We start from the raw sequence: 18474 nt of genomic DNA, 5'->3' as shown, positions 1-18474 counted from the left end.
AAATTGAATGAAAGCTGTTAGGGGTCTTTAAGATTAGCCTAGTATGATATAATAAAACAGAAACAAGTTGAATTGCAATGAAATTGCTGCTCCTGAATTTAAAACTAGTCAAGATAAAACAGATGTTCAAAAAGATCGCTATAATCTTCACCTGAATACTAATACATTTTTTGATCCAACGATATATATATTTACATATGGCGAAATAAAACCCACCTTAAAATGCTAATGTCATTTTCTCTGCTATTTCTTGAAGCAAAAAAAAAAAAAAAAAAAATGATGAACTGTTGACTATCAGGCAGCAACACGATGTTTCAGAGAAACTAATTGACTTGAAAAAGTGAGTAAGGTTTTCAAAGATGAATGACTCATACACCTGCATACAGCATGGTACAGCAATTAGTGTGTGCAAACTCCAGGTGCATCAAGATTGTGACATGAAGATGAGGCATATATAAAAGTAAGAGTATTTTTAGCTGAATCTGATCTGGAAGTCAGGAGACTTAATTTCCATGAACAATTTCTTTCTTTGCTGGTTTGTTCATTCTCCACGTTCTTCCAAAAAATATCTAATATCAAACTGCTTAATTTGTTTTTGACAGTGTGACTTTGGCAAAAATCACTTAAATATCTGAGGTTTTCTAGCACCATATTTATTTCTTTTTTCCTCCTAAAAATACTGTGAATAGCAGCAAAAGTTCCCGGTGAACTCCCCTGCATGTAATGTTATTATTTTTTAACCTTTTGTTGTTTGTTTGCTTTTCATTACAACAACAGGCTAACCTCATACTATTCCCCACTTCTGATAGCTGCCTTCCCTCCAGAGGGTTTGACTCTGATTGAGATAGAAATGGACACGAATTGAGTTTTTCTGGGCAAACTATCAGAGAGACACAGGCAGGAGAGACATGGTATCAGGGCATGGGGGTCAGGAGAAGACAGAAGGTCAGAGATTTTGCTTTTAACACTTTCTGAAAGATGTGCATGGATAATTTATGGAAATTTGGTGGCAACTTCCAACCAGAAATCCGGATGTTTCACTAGGCTGGCACCAAGTCCTCCAAGAGAAATCATAGTCACAGATGCTCTACAATAGATTGATTTCAGTAGTTTCCCATTATAAGTTTTCCCTGATATCACTTTAACACCCTGATAAATGCTTTTCGTACCAAGGCCCTCCCCCCGTCCCCAAAGTGTCCCCGTTGCCACCTACTTCAGCCCATGTGGCAGGATCACTGCTACCTGCTGATCACACGGAGTGCGGCGTCCTCTGCTCGTGAAGTCACCTTTCTCCTGGCTCCAGGCTTTCTCGAGTGGACACAGGTCTGTGCTCTAACTAACGAGCAGGCGGTGTCCGAGCAAAAGGCCCCTTTGATCAGCTCGGAGACTGAACTAGTAAGTAGGTCACATCGGGCTGATCACCCTGTCCTCAGGGGAAATATTTCTCATTGGCCCAGGAGACTGCAAGGTAATAAAGTCCTGGGAGGCAATGACCAAACTGTCTAGAGACCCTAAGAGGCAAGCAATGACCACCGTTAACTTTCCTGCAGCATCCCGTCCCAGGTGAGGCTGTGTGTTTGTGAAGTAGCAAGAAGTCTATGTACCACGGGCATACCATGCCTTGAACTTGACCCAGAGCTACTTCTTCTAGACAGCAGAGGGTAAACCAAGTTGAATGTAAGGTTGAATTTCTTAGGAGAGCAGGTTGCAATGAGTAATGGCAATCCATTGCCCTATAGTCTAAAATGAGCCCACAATATCACTGAGGGTTCACACCTTAATACAACTGAATTTCGGGAAGAGGTCAAACCCTTCTCTCTGTGTTAGAATAAGCAGGGCTCTTCCACCAGAGTGTGATTAACACCTCGTATCCCTCAGCAAAGTGAAGCTGCCCCCTTCCCAATCTTCTAAACAAAGGGCTTCTTCCTATTCTTATCTCATTCTGTCTTATCTCCATCTCATCTCCACACCTTGTTTGCTTGGTCCCCAAAGGCCTTGTGTCCTAAACTCCACCCCTGCATTATTTAGGCAATTCTGACAAAAGACTTCCAGGATGGATTGGTGAACCCTCTGTGTTTGCATCTGGAACATTCATAGTTAGTTTTCCATTCCAAGCGTGCAATTATCCATGTTCTCTACTTCAAAACGCATTTACCTCTGACAGAATCCTAGCAAACAAAGACCTGGTCCAGTGGTACCTATGAGGCAGGAGACATGATGTTTTTAAACTAAAAACTAAAAATTTTCCGACACCAAAAGCACAGGCAACAAAACAAAAATAGGTAAACTGGATTTCATCAAAATCAAAAACTTTTGTGCATCAAAGGACACTATCAACAGAGTGAAAAGGGAACCCATGGAATGGGAGAAATTATTTGTGAATCATATATCTGATAAGAGATTAATATCCAGAATACTTAAAGAACTCCTACAACTCAATGACTGTAACAACAACAAAAACAATTTAAAAATGGGTAAAGGGGCTTCCCTGGTGGCACAGTGGTTGGGAATCCGACTGCCAACGCAGGGGACACAGGTTCGAGCCCTGGTCCAGGAAGATCCCACATGCCGCAGAGCAACTAAGCCCATGAGCCACGGCCACTGAGCCTGCGTGCCACAACTACTGAAGCCCACGCGCCTACAGCCCATGCTCCACAGCGGGAGAGGCCACCACAGTGAGAAGCCCACGCACCAAAATGAAGAGTAGCCCCTGCTTGTCGCAACTAGAGAAGGCCCACGCGCAGCAAAGAAGACTCAACGCAGCCAAACATAAACAAATAAATAAATAAAATAAAATAAAATAAAAATGGGTAAAGAACTTGAATAGCTATTTCTCCAAAGAAGATATGCAATTGGCCAAGAAGCACATGAAAAGATGCTTAGCATCAGTAGCTCTTAGGGAAATGCAAATCAAAATCATAATGAGACGACACTTTATACCCATTGGGATAGCTATTATTAAAACAAACAAAACCCAGAAAATAACAAGTGTTGGCAAGGATGTGGTGAAATTAGAACACATGCATTGCTGTTAGGGATGTAAAATGGTGCAGCTATTGTGGAAAATGGTATAGCAGTTCCTGAAAAAAAAAAAAAGAAAAAAGAAAGGACAAAGGAAAAAGAAACATAGAATTACCGTATGAGCCAACAATTCCACTTCTGGATATTTACCCAAAGGAACTGAAAGCAGGGACTTAAACAGATATTTCTAAATCCATGTTGAAAGTGGCGTTATTCCCAATAACCTAAAGGTGGAAGCACCCAAGTGTCCAGTGACAGATGAATGGACAAATAAAATGTGATATATGCATGCAGTGGAATATTATTCAGCCTTAGAAAGTAAGGAAATTCTGACACGTCTGTAATATGGATGAACCTCGACATTATGCTAAATGAAGCAGTCTGACACAAAAGGACAAATATTGTACAATTACACTTACATGAGGTACTTACAACAGTCAAATTCACAGAGGCAGACAGTACAATGGTGGTTGCAAGGGGCTGGGGTGGGAGTGGAGAGGGTAACAGAGGGTTGTTTAATGGGTGCAGAGTTTCAGTTTGGGAAGATGAAAACACTCTGGAGATGGATGATGGTAATGAGTGTACAACAATGTGAATGTACTTAATGCCACTGAATTCTACACTTAGGAATGGTTAAAATGGTATATTTTGTTATATATATACATATATATCTCCACAATAAGAAACTAAAAGCTTTTTTAAAATTAAAGCTTTTAAAAATTAATTAAAGTAAAATAAAAATTAATTAAAACTATTTAAAAATTAAAGCTAAAATTAATTCTCCCTCAATCCCCACATCTATGTGCCAAATGTACTGTTTCTGCTTTGATCGTTTTACTTTGAGTATCCATCTGTGGGCTTCTGGCTAGTTAATCAAAATAACCTTGGATGAGCATCATTTCTTCTAATTCTCTTCCTCTAGCCCACCAGCCACATCCTACATCCTGCAAACCACACCTGACAGCTATTAATTATTGTTCTGCCCCTCCCCCAGTTTCCTGGAGTACCTGTGTTTTTATGTACCACCTCCTGCTGCTCTAGGCTCCATCTCTGTGCAGTTGGGTACCTTGTATTGGTGGTAACTGTTGACCTGGATAAGCAAGAATTACAATTAAATTGCTGTTTTCTCCTTGCAGATGATGCAGGAATAGGAGAATCTTTGGGTGGCCCATCTCTGTCCACTCCTCCTTATTAGCAATGTAACAACACATGTTTTGTGGCTTAGGATTTCAAAGAAGGGGGATTTTCTTAATTTATCAGCTAAACCAGTATTACAGCAGCTCATGAAGAGTTTGCAATTGTTTGGGTTTAAAGCAGGGACAACATGAAACACTTAATAGAAAACTTTCACAAAACTTGGACTCTTTCCAGCAACTTAGCTATGTGAGAATAACTTTTACACCATGACAACTCTAAAAACAAAACATTTTTAACTTAAAGCTGTTCATCCAGTTGCTGTTTAAAACTTTATTCCAAGAACTGAGATGCTATTCAACAAAATGCAACTACAGGCTTCTCAACAATAAGGTTCAATAATCGTTATATGTTTCCTGGTGATGGATTTATCTTTTATCTTTGAAGTTTACAATGATAGCTGTAAAAGTGAATGTCAATAGTATTACTATCATTTAATTTCTAATGGAATGATTTTTATTTTTATGTGTTAGTCAGAGCTATAATAATTCTAATAATATTACCAGAATTTATTTTGTGCTTTATGAGGATGATATCAGTAAACCATATTCCCAGCAACATTTTGCTATGTTTCAGCTTATTAACAGAATTATCTGTGTTTTAAAACTTTGGCATTAAAATATACCTTCAATAATGCCATTATAATGATCATGTGTTTAAAACTTGTGTAAATAACTATGATATAAGCATTTTTCTCTAAAAAAGAGACTTCTTATTTCTATCAGAGTAGAGCTGAGTTTCTCTGATTAAAACTGTGATTCTTAAGTTGTGTGCTGAACCACCCTAGTGTGACAAGCAAACTTACAGAGGCACAGTGGGTTCTTTTAAGTTTTTGAGGGGCACAGACAACTGTTGGATACCACGCCAACTACTACTACTAAGTTGTTTAGACCTCACTACTTAATAAAGAGAATTGTTCAGGTATTTCTTTTGGCCCGGGGGCACCAGGAACCAGGAAAGTTTGGGAATCTCTGGATTAGAAAGATTAGTGGACATGAAATGTAAGAGAATTGAGAATTACTTATATAGTGCAATCCTGTCATCTTATAGAGGAGAACACTGAGGTCCAGCGTGGTTAAAATCTTAAAACTAGTGAGTCTTAAATACCCAGCCTCCTAGCTCCCTTGTCAGACCGTTCAGTAAAAAGACCTGATGAACTTGATAGTCTGCTGAGGTTTCTATTCTTCCTGTTCCTGTCTCTCTGCCTTCTGGTCAGTAGATCCAAGCTTTGTAGCCCAGCCTGACCATATACCAGCTGAATATCTTAAGCCAAGTTCCTTACCCTCTGTGAACCTTAGCGTTCTCATTTGCAAAATAATTGCGCTGATGATGATAATGGCTAATAATTGGTAAAAATGGAGTCACTTCTAGAATAGTAATAGAAATAATGCACTTGAAAAACATTTTGTAAATAGCTAAGCACTTTATAAATTACTGGTTTTCATTCAATAGTATTTAAACATCTACTAAGTGTGCCAAGCCCTGGGGAGACAAAGAGAAAAACAAAATTGTCTCTGTGTTTAAGAGGCTTATCTCTCCTGGAAGGGAGGAATATAAATGATTAATAATCAAAATTGATAAATAGTATAGTAGAGGTAATGACCAAGTATAATGTGGTAGAGAAGGACTGAGGGGCAGGGGAAGTCCTGGCAGAAAAGGCAAGTGTTCAGGCCTGACTTGGAGGGTGGGTAGGTAATGAGTGGGGTGGGGAGAGTGGTCCAGGGAGGGGGAGTGCTCTGGACCAAGGAGACAGGTGCAGGAACAGAGCACCTTCAAGAAGCAGCATAGTGGGACTTCCCTGGTGATCCAGTGGTTAAGAACCCGCCTTCCAATGCAGGGGACACGGGTTTGATCCTTGGTCGGGAACTAAGATCCCACATGCCGCGGGGAAACTAAGCCCGTGCGCTCTAGAGCCCACATGCCACAACCAGAGAGCCTGTGCACTGCAACAAGAAGCCTGCACGCCGCAATGAGGAGCCCATGTGCCACAGCGAAGATCCCATGTGCTGCAACTAAGACTCGACACAGCCAAATAAACAAATAAATATTAAAAAAAAAAAAAAAAAAGAAAGAAAGAAACAGCATAGCATCCCATACGGCTGGAGGGAGGAGGATGGGAAACAGGAAGTGGAAGATTACAGATGGGAGAGTAAATGTGTGTGCTGGACGCTGGTCCCAAAGGGTCTGGTATTCCTCTTGAAGGAGTGGACATTACCCTGGAAAACTGTTTAAGGATTTAAAGCGAGAAGGGAGGCAGCCCAATGTGTAAATGTGACGAGCTCTCCTTATCCTTTCCTACGAAGGAAACTTGAGTTTGTTAGCTTCAAGAACTGTGGCGCTATGTCTGTATAATTCCTTTAGTCTGGCAACTTATTCTGAAGAGAAACACAGCACTTAATAAAGGTTTTAATGATTATGTGTATGGCAAGGTGGTAGTGAGATTCTTTTTTTTTTTCTTTTGCCAAAATAAGATTTTATTTTGAAAGTTATTTGAAAGACACTGGTAAGGAAGGAGAACTAACACTCAACGGATGTAGATTCCAAAGTTATATTCTTTCCAACTGCCACCAACGGTCTTTGTCATGCCAAAAAGTTGCTTTTTTTGGTAATTCCTATTTTAAGCTCTCTGGAGGAGAGATCTTATTCCATAAGCCAAGCCATTTTTTTTTTCCTTCCTCCGTCCCTTGTTTCTTCCCTTCCTTCTTTCCTTTTTTTCTTTCTTCCTTTCTTTCTTTTTCTCTTTCTTTTCTTCTCTTTTTTCTTCATTTCTTTCCAGGAAACAGTTAGTTGGGGATGGGTATTTTTTTAAAAACATCAAGGTAGATCTAATATGTTCCACAAAGAGGAGGGGCTTAGCCAAATGTGACATGGAAGGGTTCTCTACTATTTGCTTATCATCTTGCTGGAACCAGGAATCTACATGAGGAAATGGCGTCCAGGAATGCGGTCTATACGAAGTCGGTCTGTCTTTGCATCGTAAGTGCTCATCATTGGTCCTCCTGTTCCAGCACCCACAGCCCGCAGCGCCTCCTCTGGACCTTGACCTTGGAAGGAGGTTCTGTAAATCTCAGCAGTTTTAATCTTGACAGCAAAGCCAGAAATGATTGTAAAGTGATTCTCATTTTCTTCTCAGTCTTTTAATTCTGTCACACATAGTATCACTGACTGAACGTCATCTCCTCTGTCAAATTCACTGAGAAGTTGATGAGTACATTTTGGTGACAACTGCCTGACACTCCTGTATGTGTCCATTATCAATCACTCTGTGTGTGTGTGTGTGTGTGTGTGTGTGTGTGTGTGTGTGTGTGTGTCTTGATCCGGGATATATCAGCGCTAAGCAGTTTTAAAACTCCCAACTGAAACAGTCAGAATAACATAGGAAAGAAACAAAAATTAAAAACAACCCCCCCAAAAAAAAACCCAAAAAGAAAAAAAAAAAAGAATTACACAGGAATTAGTCTCAGCTGGGTAACTTGACCTACATATCCTCATGTTGTCATTGCTACCTGAATGGTTATCAGGTAGTTTCACATTCATGTTCTTACTTGCTTCTCCAGAATTGAAATAGGTTAATGTACATCTTGAACCCAACATGGAGATTTTAAAAGTAAAGTGCATACCACATAAGACAATGTCCACTGATGATACTTCTATACTGAAAGTTCTTGGTTAAACCTATGTCAAACTCTTCTCTGAACACACTTGGAACTCTCTATGGCTTAGATGAGCCCGAAATCAGCTGTTCAGTGGTACAGCTTATACTGGCTCATGAGAATTGGTTGTGGACAGCCCTTTCAACTCTGCATTCAGTGAAGTCATGTCAGTTGGCCGTGACAGAAGTATTTACAGCAGGTGTATTCGTTTCCTAGGGCTGCCTTAAAAATTAACACAAAGTACCATAATTGAGAGTTAACTATTATTATGTGTTTACTAGTTATTTAGTATGCAGTATAAATTATTTTCTTAACCAATAAAATAATGCAACTAATTGATATTATAAAGGATAATATAGTGATTTATTTGTTTATTTATTTATTTTTGGCTGTGTTGGGTCTTCGTTTCTGTGCGAGGGCTTTCTCTAGTTGTGGCAAGCGGGGGCCACTCTTCATCGCGGTGCACGGGCCTCTCACTATCGCGGCCTCTCTTGTTGTGGAGCACAGGCTCCAGACGCGCAGGCTCAGTAGTTGTTGCTCACAGGCCTAGTTGCTCCGCGGCATGTGGGATCTTCCCAGACCAGGGCTCGAACCCATGTCCCCTGCATTAGCAGGCAGATTCTCAACCACTGCGCCACCAGGGAAGCCCCTAGTGATTTAAATGTACTGTATTCCCTTATAGTTCTGGAGGCCAGAAGTCTGAAATCAAGGTGTCACCCAGGCTCTGTGCCCTTTGAGATGCTGGGTGGAATTCTTCTCTGCTTCTTCACAGCTTCCAGTGGTGGCTGTCAACCTTTGGTGTTCTTTGGCTTGTAGATGCATCTCTCCAATCTGCACCTCTTGTGGTCGCTGGCATTCTCCCTGTGTGTCTTTGTCTCTGTGCCTCTTCTTATAAGGATACCAGTAATATTGGATTAAGTGCCCTCCCAGTATGACCTCATCTTAACTAATTACATCTACAATGACCCTATTTCCAAACAAGGTCACATTCTGAAGTACTGTACTGAGGGTTAGGACTTCAACATATATTTTGGGGGTGTCACAATTCAATGCATAAATAACACTGTGGAAATCAGCAAATGCCACGAGTCAGGGCTTTTTTGGAGGGGGGAGTTGGTTTCCAGCATATCAGTGTGTTGGTCTGTCACATGACACCAGGAGAGGGCCACTCACCTCAAATATCACTTTTCCATGGGAGTTTTTCATCAGAAACTTCCTCATACTCCAAATGGCACCTGGCAGAGTGAGAATTAAAGGTGGATGCATGTAGTTAGGATTTTCCAGCCATTTCTTAGCCCTTTAAAAATATCTATGTATTTCCATTATTTAAAAAGATTGAAAAATACAGCTGGGTAGAAAGGGTAGAAAGCCAAAAACGAATTATTCATAGCTTCATCACCCAAACAGAGCTATCATTAATTCTTTTTTTTTTTTTTTTTTTTTTTTTTTTAATATTTTTTAAATTTTTATTATTTATTTATTTATTTTTTATTTTTGGCTGTGTTGGGTCTTCGTTTCTGTGTGAGGACTTTCTCCAGTTGCGGCGAGTGGGGGCCACTCTTCATCGCGGTGCGCGGGCCTCTCACTATCGCGGCCTCTCTTGTTGTGGAGCAGAGGCTCCAGACGCTCAGGCTCAGTAGTTGTGGCTCACGGGCCCAGTTGCTCCGCGGCATGTGGGATCTTCCCAGACCAGGGCTCGAACCCGTGTCCCCTGCATTGGCAGGCAGACTCCCAACCACTGCGCCACCAGGGAAGCCCTATCATTAATTCTTGATAAATTTTCTTCAAAATATTTTTGGAACTTTTTTTTTTTTTTTGCTATTTACATTTCTCCTTTTGTGCCAAACCTGTCTGAATGCTTTGCCCTCTTTTCTTCATGCTTTTTATTTTATAAATTAAAAAAAAAAAAAATGTGAGTAATAATACATGAAGACAACACGCCAGTTAGAAAAATCACACAAGACTAAGCAAAATCTGTCTTGATCACTACCCCAATCCCAATCCTCTCTCTGGAGGTAAATACTGTCATTGGTCTTAAATGATTCTTCTAGACCTTTTAAAATGCCATAAACCATATCATACCATGTATTTTATCCCACAGCTTACTTCTCTCCTCCCTCCCACTAAATTGTATACCCTTAAGAGCTTTTAATGTCAGATTTAACATGTTATCTTTAATTACTGCAACACATTTCATTCTATAGATGCACCGTAGTTTAATTATTCTCCTATTGCCAATTTTTAGGTTGTTTTCAATCTTCCACAATTACAACTAAGAAGCAATGAAAATCCTTGTACATGCCTCTTTACGCATAGGTACAAGTGTTTCTCTAGGATAAATAACAAGACGCTGCATATCTGAGTTGAAGACTATAATTTTAATATGACAATTTTCCTTGAAGATAGCCCCAATACACCCTTCCAATGAGAGTGCAGAAGAGTATCCATATATTAAATAATTAAAGAAATAAAAATCAAAAGCCAGAGGCTCTAACTAGACTCCTTATTTGTTTATATTTAAATTTCAAAAATTTCCAAATTTCTGTTCTCTGAATTTACTAGGTTTCATCCAAATTCTCTGATTTATACTTATCCCTTAGCCAGCATGTACAATGACATGGAATATGTCATATGATGAACAACATAATTTTTCCAAAGAACTTATAATAGTTTAGTGCAACTGGGACATAGGGAATGAGGTAGGGATGAGTGGAAGAGGTAGCTGGAGATGCAGGCAGGTTAGAGACACACTTGGGCAAGGATTTGTTTAGAATTTGAGGTTGTATAAAGCAGAGAAGTCAGTAAATGGGCTAGTGCGGTAATACAGGCAAGGTTCTGAGCTGAGGCAATAATGGTGGGAAAATGAAAAGGAAGGGAGAGTATCAAGATCTATTTAAGCAGTGGAATTTATAGAACTTAATGAATGTGAATTGTGAAAGAGAGAAGCTTAGAACATTTCCTGGATTATTGGCTTCGATGACTGGTTTTCATGACTGAGGTCAGTCACAGAGGAGAACACAGCAGTGATGGTCATAGTGTTAGCCAGGTCATTTGGACAAACTGGGCAAGGCTGTAGAAATATGGAGATAGGTATTCTGAAGGCAGGTGGATATACAAGCAAGAAAAGCAGGGTTGGAGCTACTGAATAAGGTTCATCGGTGGTTAGCAAAATCCAAGGGAATGGTTGAGACTGTCCAAGGGGAGAGCAAAGAGTAGCAAGAGAAGAAATTCAAGGAGGAAATACTAGGAAGCACAAACATTTATAGGACAGGCAAAAGAAGGAAAAATCTGACTGATCCATCATAATAGTTTGGCAATTTCTTATAAAGTTAAACATACACTTTATGACATGGCTTTATTAAGCAAAAATAAGCAAATATGAATATACGTTCTTACTTTCTATTATGGAAAAGGTAGCATACACAATTGGACATTGCCTTTTCTTTTTAAATCTCAAATGGTATACTGAAGAGCTTTCCAATATAGGTATACAGAGAGCTCCCTCATTGAATTGCTGAAGAGTACTCCATTGTATGATTGTACCACAGTTTATTTAGTTATTCCCTATGGATGAACACTTGGATTGTTTCTTATTTTCCGCATTGTGAATAATTCAGCAGTGAATAAATTTACACTTTTCTGAAAATAAAATAAAATACGACATGACAAACCCACTCTTGTGTAACTACCCAAGAGAAATACAAGCTAATCTTCACCCAAAAACCTCTATGCAAATGGTTATAGCAGCTTGATGTGTATTTGTCCCAAACTGTAAACAACCCCAAATTTCCTTCAACTGATGAGTATACGAACAAATTACAGAACATTGGGCTTCCCTGGTGGTGCAGTGGTTGAGAATCTGCCTGCCAATGCAGGGGACATGGGTTCGAGCCCTGGTCTGGGAAGATCCCACATGCCGCGGAGCAACTGGGCCTGTGAGCCACAACTACTGAGCCTGCACATCTGGAGCCTGTGCTCCGCAACAAGAGAGGCCGCGACAGTGAGAGGCCCGCGCACCACGATGAAGAGTGGCCCCTGCTCACCACAACTAGAGAAAGCCCTCGCACAGAAACGAAGACCCAACACAGCCAAAAAAATAAAAATAAAAAAATAAATAATTAAAAAAAAAATTACAGAACATCTATGTATTGGGGATGCTACTTGGCAATAAAAAATCTACTGACACAACAACATCATTGAATCTCAAATGCATTTTGCCGACACCCAAAAGGCTATGTAATGTATAATTCCACTCGTATCACTGTTGTGAGCTGAAGGTTCATATCCCCCATCCCCAAATTGATTATGTTGAAACCTGAACCCCAAATTCGATGGTATTTGGAGGTGGGGCCTTTGAGAGGAAATTAGGTTTAGTTGAGGTCATGAAGGTGGAACCTCCACGATGGGATTAGTGTCCTTATATGAAGAGGAAGAGAGACCAGCACTCTCATAGTGAGGAGGCAGATGTCTGTTAGTGAGGAAGCAGGTTCGTACCAGGAACCGGATATGCTGGCACCTTGATCCTGGACTTCCCAGGCTCCAGAATGGTGAGAAATAAATGTCTGTTGGGGCTCCCCTGGTGGCGCAGTGGTTGAGAATCTGCCTGCCAATGCAGGGGACACGGGTTCCATCCCTGGCCCAGGAAGATCCCACACGCCACGGAGCAACTAAGCCCATGCGCCACAACTGCTGAGCCTGAGCTCTAGAGCCCACGAGCCACAACTACTGAGCCCACGTGCTGCAACTACTGAAGCCCGCGCGCACCTAGAGCCCATGCTCCGCAACAAGAGAAGCCACTGCAATGAGAAGCCTGCGCACCGCAACAAAGAGTTGCCCCCGCTCACCGCAACTAGAGAAAACCCGCGCGCACCAACAAAGATCCAACTCAGCCAAAAATAAATAAATTAATTAAATTTAGAAAATAATAATAATAATAACTGTCTGTTGTTTAAGCTACCAGGTCTGTGATATTTTGTTATAGCAAACAGAGCAGGCAAACACAATCACAGACTCAAAAAAAGGCAAAACTACAGGGACAGAAAACCTATAAGAGGTTGCCAGGGCTTCAGGTTGGAGCAGTTGTCTAGAAAGAGGCACGAAGGAATATTTTGGGGGTGATGGATCTGTCTTCATTATGGTGGTGGATACATCACCATATGTGTTTGTCTTAACTTATAGAACTGTACGCTAAAAAGGGTGAATTTGACTATGTGGAAATTATATCTCAATAAACCTGACCCCTAAAAATGTTATGTATGACAGCAAGATACAAAGTCAATGCCTGGGGAAAAAATGAGTAGAACAATGAACTGGCTTAGATGTAAATGGGCAAAGAAAAAGACAACAAAATAATAAATAATTAGGAATATTGAAAGTAACCAAAAATAGGAAAAGCTAGTTTCTGGTGAGAAGCCATTCAGGAGAAAAAGATCAGGAGCTTTCTGTGGCCTACAGGTTTAATACATACACATACTCTGAGTAAAGAGTACACAATATACAATACTCTGTGTTTGTTGCCATAACAGCTAAAAACTTAAGGCAGCCTTAAGCAGAACTCATTAGAAATATGGTGCTCGCTACACTATCAGGGAAATGTTGCTCAGTCCTTGGCATGCGTAAAGAAAAATATTGAGAAGTACTGTAATAAAATTTAAAATAATTAAAATATAGAAATAATGTAAAGTATTATGGAAAACTTAGAATAAAGAGAAAGACACCATTATCTAAACACAATGTAAATCTAAAATAGATTACTTTACCACATAAATAATATGTGTTCCTTGTAGAAAATTACCATACCTAGATGAACCAAAGGAGAAAATGAATAAGAGCCCCATTTTTAAAATTTTAAAATTCTGACAAAATCAAGTAAATTTAAATTAAAATAATAACCAGATACTAGTGTAAGTCTATCAGGCTAACAAAGAAGACGTTATGACAACACTCAGTTATGGCAAGAATGTGGATCAGAGGAGATTCACAGTCTATTTTGGTGGAGTGAAAAGAGGTTCAAGTACTTTGTAGAGCATTTTGGCAGCATCTGGTGAAGCTAAAAGCAGGTATACTCCCAAGACCTGGCAATTTCACAGGTAAATGCCCTAGAGAAATTTTTGCACGTTTGCTTAAGAATCTGTATAACAGTATTGTTTATAAGAGCAAAATATTTGGGACAGAGTAAATATCCCTTATCAGATTAATTAAATTGTGTCATTGTCACACAATGCAATAGCCTATAGAAGTTAAAGTAAATGAATTAGAACTATATGTATTCTGTTTTTTGATAAACCTGAAAAAAAAACAAAACAGGATGCAGCATAGTGAGAAAAGCAAATTACATAATGATTCGTACAGTATGTATGATACCATTATCTGAAAAACATACAATATACACACACTTGTATGTTGATATACACAAACATATACATAAAAACTCTTAAGAATGTGTGTGTTTGTGTGTGTGTGTGTGTGTGTGTGTGTGTGTGTATTTCTCCGCAGAGGAGAAAGGACTACATAAGGGACATCTCTATTTGTAGCGTTCCTCCCCCCCACTCCCCGGTAATTTTTTTCTTTCAGAATGCAGGAAAGAAAGAGGGAGGGTAGGAGAAAAAGAGGAAGGAAGGAAGGAGGGAAGGAAGGGAGGGAGGGAGGGAGGGGAAGGAAGGAAGGAAGGAGGGAAGGGAGGGGGAAGGAAGAGAGGAAGGGAGGAAGGAAGGGAGGGAGGAAGGAAGGGAGGGAGGGAGGGAGGGAGGGAGGGAGGAGAAGGAAGGGAGGGGGAAGGAAGAGAGGAAGGACGGAAGGAAGGGAGGAAGGAAGGAAGGGGGAAGGAAGGGGGGAAGGAAGGAAGAGAGGGAGGAAGGAAGCGGGAGGGAAGGAAGGAAGGAAGGGAGGGAGGGAGGACCTAAAGTAAGTAAGACAAAGCTTTGTGGTAGACTCCAGGGGGATTAAAAATTGCTCTATATACTTTTCTTCATATTTTAAGTATTTTATACCAAAAAACGAATACTTAGTCCTTGTAAACAATTCAGAAAATACGTAGTGAAAAAAAAAAAAAAGTAATCCCTCATTTTAAAAAATGAATGTCGGGCCTCCCCTGGTGGCGCAGCGGTTGAGAATCTGCCTGCCAATGCAGGGGACACGGGTTCGAGCCCTGGTCTGGGAAGATCCCACATGCCGCGGAGCAACTAGGCCCGTGAGCCACAACTACTGAGCCTGCGCGTCTGGAGGCCGCGATAATGAGAGGCCCGCGCACCGCGATGAAGAGTGGCCCCCGCTCTCCGCAACTAGAGAAAGCCCTCGCGCAGAAACGAAGACCCAACACAGCTAAAAATAAATAAATTAATTAATTAATTTTAAAAAGAATGTTAACATTTTGCTGCATATTTTTCCAGACTGGGCCATACTTTCATTAGCCTGCACGTTATATACATAATTTTTTTGGTATTCTTTTCGAAGAGGCAAAAATTTCTCAAAAATGTTCTTCTGATTCATGAGGTGAATGATACTGAAGTCCGTTTTTTCTCTGAGTCTTTGGGACGGCTTCTTACCTTAATTCTACACTATTTTCTCACAGTTCCACAGTCCTGTTTGCAGATTTGGTGGCTTGTCTTTCGCCCCACTCAGTCCACTTGGGGGCTATCTCAACCCATCTGAGCTCTACTGTCGAACGGAAGACGACACGCACAGTTGCCAAACCAAGTCTCCCCGTCCGTCAGGCATTCGGTGAGAGCACCCTCGCTGTCTGAAATGAGAACTCTCAGAACGCCACCGTCTGACCTTCTGACACTCTTAGTCTACGTAATGCAGGAGAAACTACAGTTCCCGTGGGGCTCTGCTCCTGGGCGCCCGCTTCCACCCCTGCGCTTGCGCATTCTGAGCATGGACTACAACTCCCAGACTGCATCGTGCTGCCGCCCTCTCCCCTCTACTTCCTGCTGGGGCGTTTCATGAGTGACAGCGTCTCTGCGAGTCCAAGAAAAGTTAAAGGTGGGCGGAGTTTGTGGGCTGCTTGGGAGGCTGTTAGGAGTTGCTTACTTGTTTTCTGTCACAAGAAAGCAGCAGGTTTGCAGCAGATTTCTGATGTGCAGCTGCCTAGATATCGGGTGTGCACGGGCTTGGCTTTTCTGAACCGGGAGAGGGGTCTTTCAGGTACTTGCACAGGTGGTCACGCCTTGAGCTGGTCCTTGCAGTCAGCTTGTCCTTGGAGTTGTCCAACATCCTTCCCAGGTTGTGGGAGAGGCTGACAGTCCTGGGTTTTATTGGAGTGGTGGATTTTTTGTCCTTCTTTTCTTTATATCTTCGCAGGCATTTCATGGGAAATTAGTAGACTGTAGAGGAGGCTGCAAGTCAGATATTTTACCCTGGAAATCCACGCGCGTTTCTTGAAAGATTGCTCCTAGTTATAGTTTCGTACTTTGTTTCGGTTGGGCCTGGGATCCCTGTTTTCATGATCTTTCAACTCGTAATTGTTAATGTGCTCTAAAGACAGAATCCTGGAGGAATGCCTGTATTTAAGGGGAAATAAGAAGTCTCCTAACGCACCTCTTGACTAACACTCTTTGGTATATGTAATTAATATATGTGATATGACATGATTAATAAATGTAATGCGTGGGAAACTACAATCCCCACCCCATCCCGCTGAAAGCAGAAACGCTCCAGTTCCAGAGTGGGGAATGTCAGAGAGAAATGGGTTGAAGAGTGAATGGTGGGTGGGAGGTGAACAATTACAGGTGACCACAAATTGCTTTTTCAAAAAATGTGTTCTTGTTGAGGAGAAAGCTGGATGATGGGTTGAGACCCATCTTTGCCATTTATTAACTCTGTAGTTTCGTACAGGTTAGTTTACCTCTTTGAATCTCAGTTTCCTCATCTGTGAAATACGGATGATTTTACCTTTCCTCCCCACATGACAGTTTTTGTGAAGGCAAGTTAAAGTATAATATGTGAACATAGTTCTTAAACTCCATAATCACCGGAAAGTGAGTTGGTAATGATAGTAATGTGGCAAGTGTAATGAAAGGCCAGGGCAACTAGGAACACCAGTTAAAAGAAGGGTTGAAACTAATGACCATGGGGTCAAGGCTGAAGAGTAAAGCAAATGAAACTGGGAAGGGCCTGAGATTTTGGGAGAAGACAGATGGGTCAGCTGGCAGTATCTCTCTCTTTCTGTCTTGTTGCTAAGCTTGAGAAAGGTAGGAGCCACATCTGATGTTCACAGTTGTCTGCTTGATGTCTGACACAGTGTCCAGCATAAGGTGCCTTTGCTCTTACCTTCCCTTTGCCTGGAACACTGTTACCCCATGTTATCAGTCAGGATTCTCTAGAGAAACACAGCCAGTAGGAAATGTGTGTGTGTGTGTGTGTGTATGTATACACACATATATGTATATATTAATGAGTATACATACATATATGTATACTCACTATATATATGCATGCATACTATATGTATACAGTATACACATACATATATGCACATATGGTAGCACACACACACATATATAAGGTATACTAAGAGATTTGTTTCAAGGAATTGGCTTCTGTAATTGTGGCAAGTCTGAAATCTGTAGGCAGGTTGGAAACTTAAGTGGGAGCTAATGTTGCAGTCTTGGGGCAAAACTTCTTCTATCTTGGGGAAACCTCAGTTTTGCTTTTAAGGCCTTTCAAGTGATTGTATGAGGCCCACCCACATTATGGAGGGTAGTCTCCCCCTTACAGCTTGTAGATGTTAACCACAGCTCCAAAACAGCTTCACAGCAACATCTAGGTGAGTGTTTGATTAAATAGCTGGGTACTATATCCCAGCCAAGTTGACACGTAAAACTGACCATCATATCCTGGAAAGTCTTTGCTCAACATTATGTTTTCATAACATTTAAAATTGCAATCCTCCGCACACACAGCCTTACATTCCCTACCCTCCTCTTCTTTTTCTAATGTTTCCCTTAGCACCTATTATCTTTGATCCATTGCCCTATTTTTGATTTCTTATGTTTACTGTCTTTCTGCCCCTTGTAGAATATAAGCTCCACAGGGCAGGGATTTTTGTGTGTGTTGTTTACTGATGTATCCTCAGCACGTTGAACGGTACAACACACAGTAGGCCCTCAATAAATCTTTGTGAATGACTGAAGGAATTTTGAAGGTGGGTACTCAGTAAATACTTGTGGAATACATGGAGGGTTTCATCCTGAAGTATTCCTGAACAGACTCTCTTGAAGGGTGGGAGGATAGTAGATTGTAGGAAAAAAAGGAAGAATTTCAGAGTTCATATCTAGGAGGTGGAAGAAGTAGTGAAGAAACAGCATAGACAGATCAGGGTGTGCATCCCCTTTGCCCTATTACTTAGCTGTGTGACTTTGGGCAGGTTATCTAATGTCTCTGGGCCTCAGTTTCTTCATTTGTAAACTGAGAATAATAATACTTAGTACACAGGTTGTTCCAATAATGAAGAATTGATGTAATAATAGGTTTAGCCTAGGACCTGCCACATGGTGAGCAAGTAAGAGGTAGCTGTTGTCAATATCATCGCTATCATTCAATATCAAAGTGGAGACATTAATAAGAATCATTGAAGTAGACTAAAAGTAAAATTATTGGAATTTAA

General features: G+C 40.8%; 1 long non-coding RNA gene across 1 annotated transcript; it reads right to left on the bottom strand.

Annotated features, from left to right (window-relative positions):
• Positions 1 to 4029: 4029 nt before the first annotated feature.
• LOC137755842 (uncharacterized) lies at positions 4030 to 15634 on the bottom strand. The gene is made up of 3 exons (XR_011072118.1): positions 15413 to 15634; positions 9042 to 9103; positions 4030 to 4111 (listed from the first exon to the last, which is right to left on the bottom strand). It is a non-coding gene; the product is annotated as an uncharacterized lncRNA (long non-coding RNA).
• Between the last annotated feature and the right edge of the window lie 2840 nt (positions 15635 to 18474).

Source organism: Eschrichtius robustus, chromosome 21 (assembly GCF_028021215.1).
Source record: "Eschrichtius robustus isolate mEscRob2 chromosome 21, mEscRob2.pri, whole genome shotgun sequence".
Classification (NCBI taxonomy): Eukaryota; Metazoa; Chordata; class Mammalia; order Artiodactyla; family Eschrichtiidae; genus Eschrichtius; species Eschrichtius robustus.
This window is presented reverse-complemented; position numbering and strand designations above follow the sequence as displayed.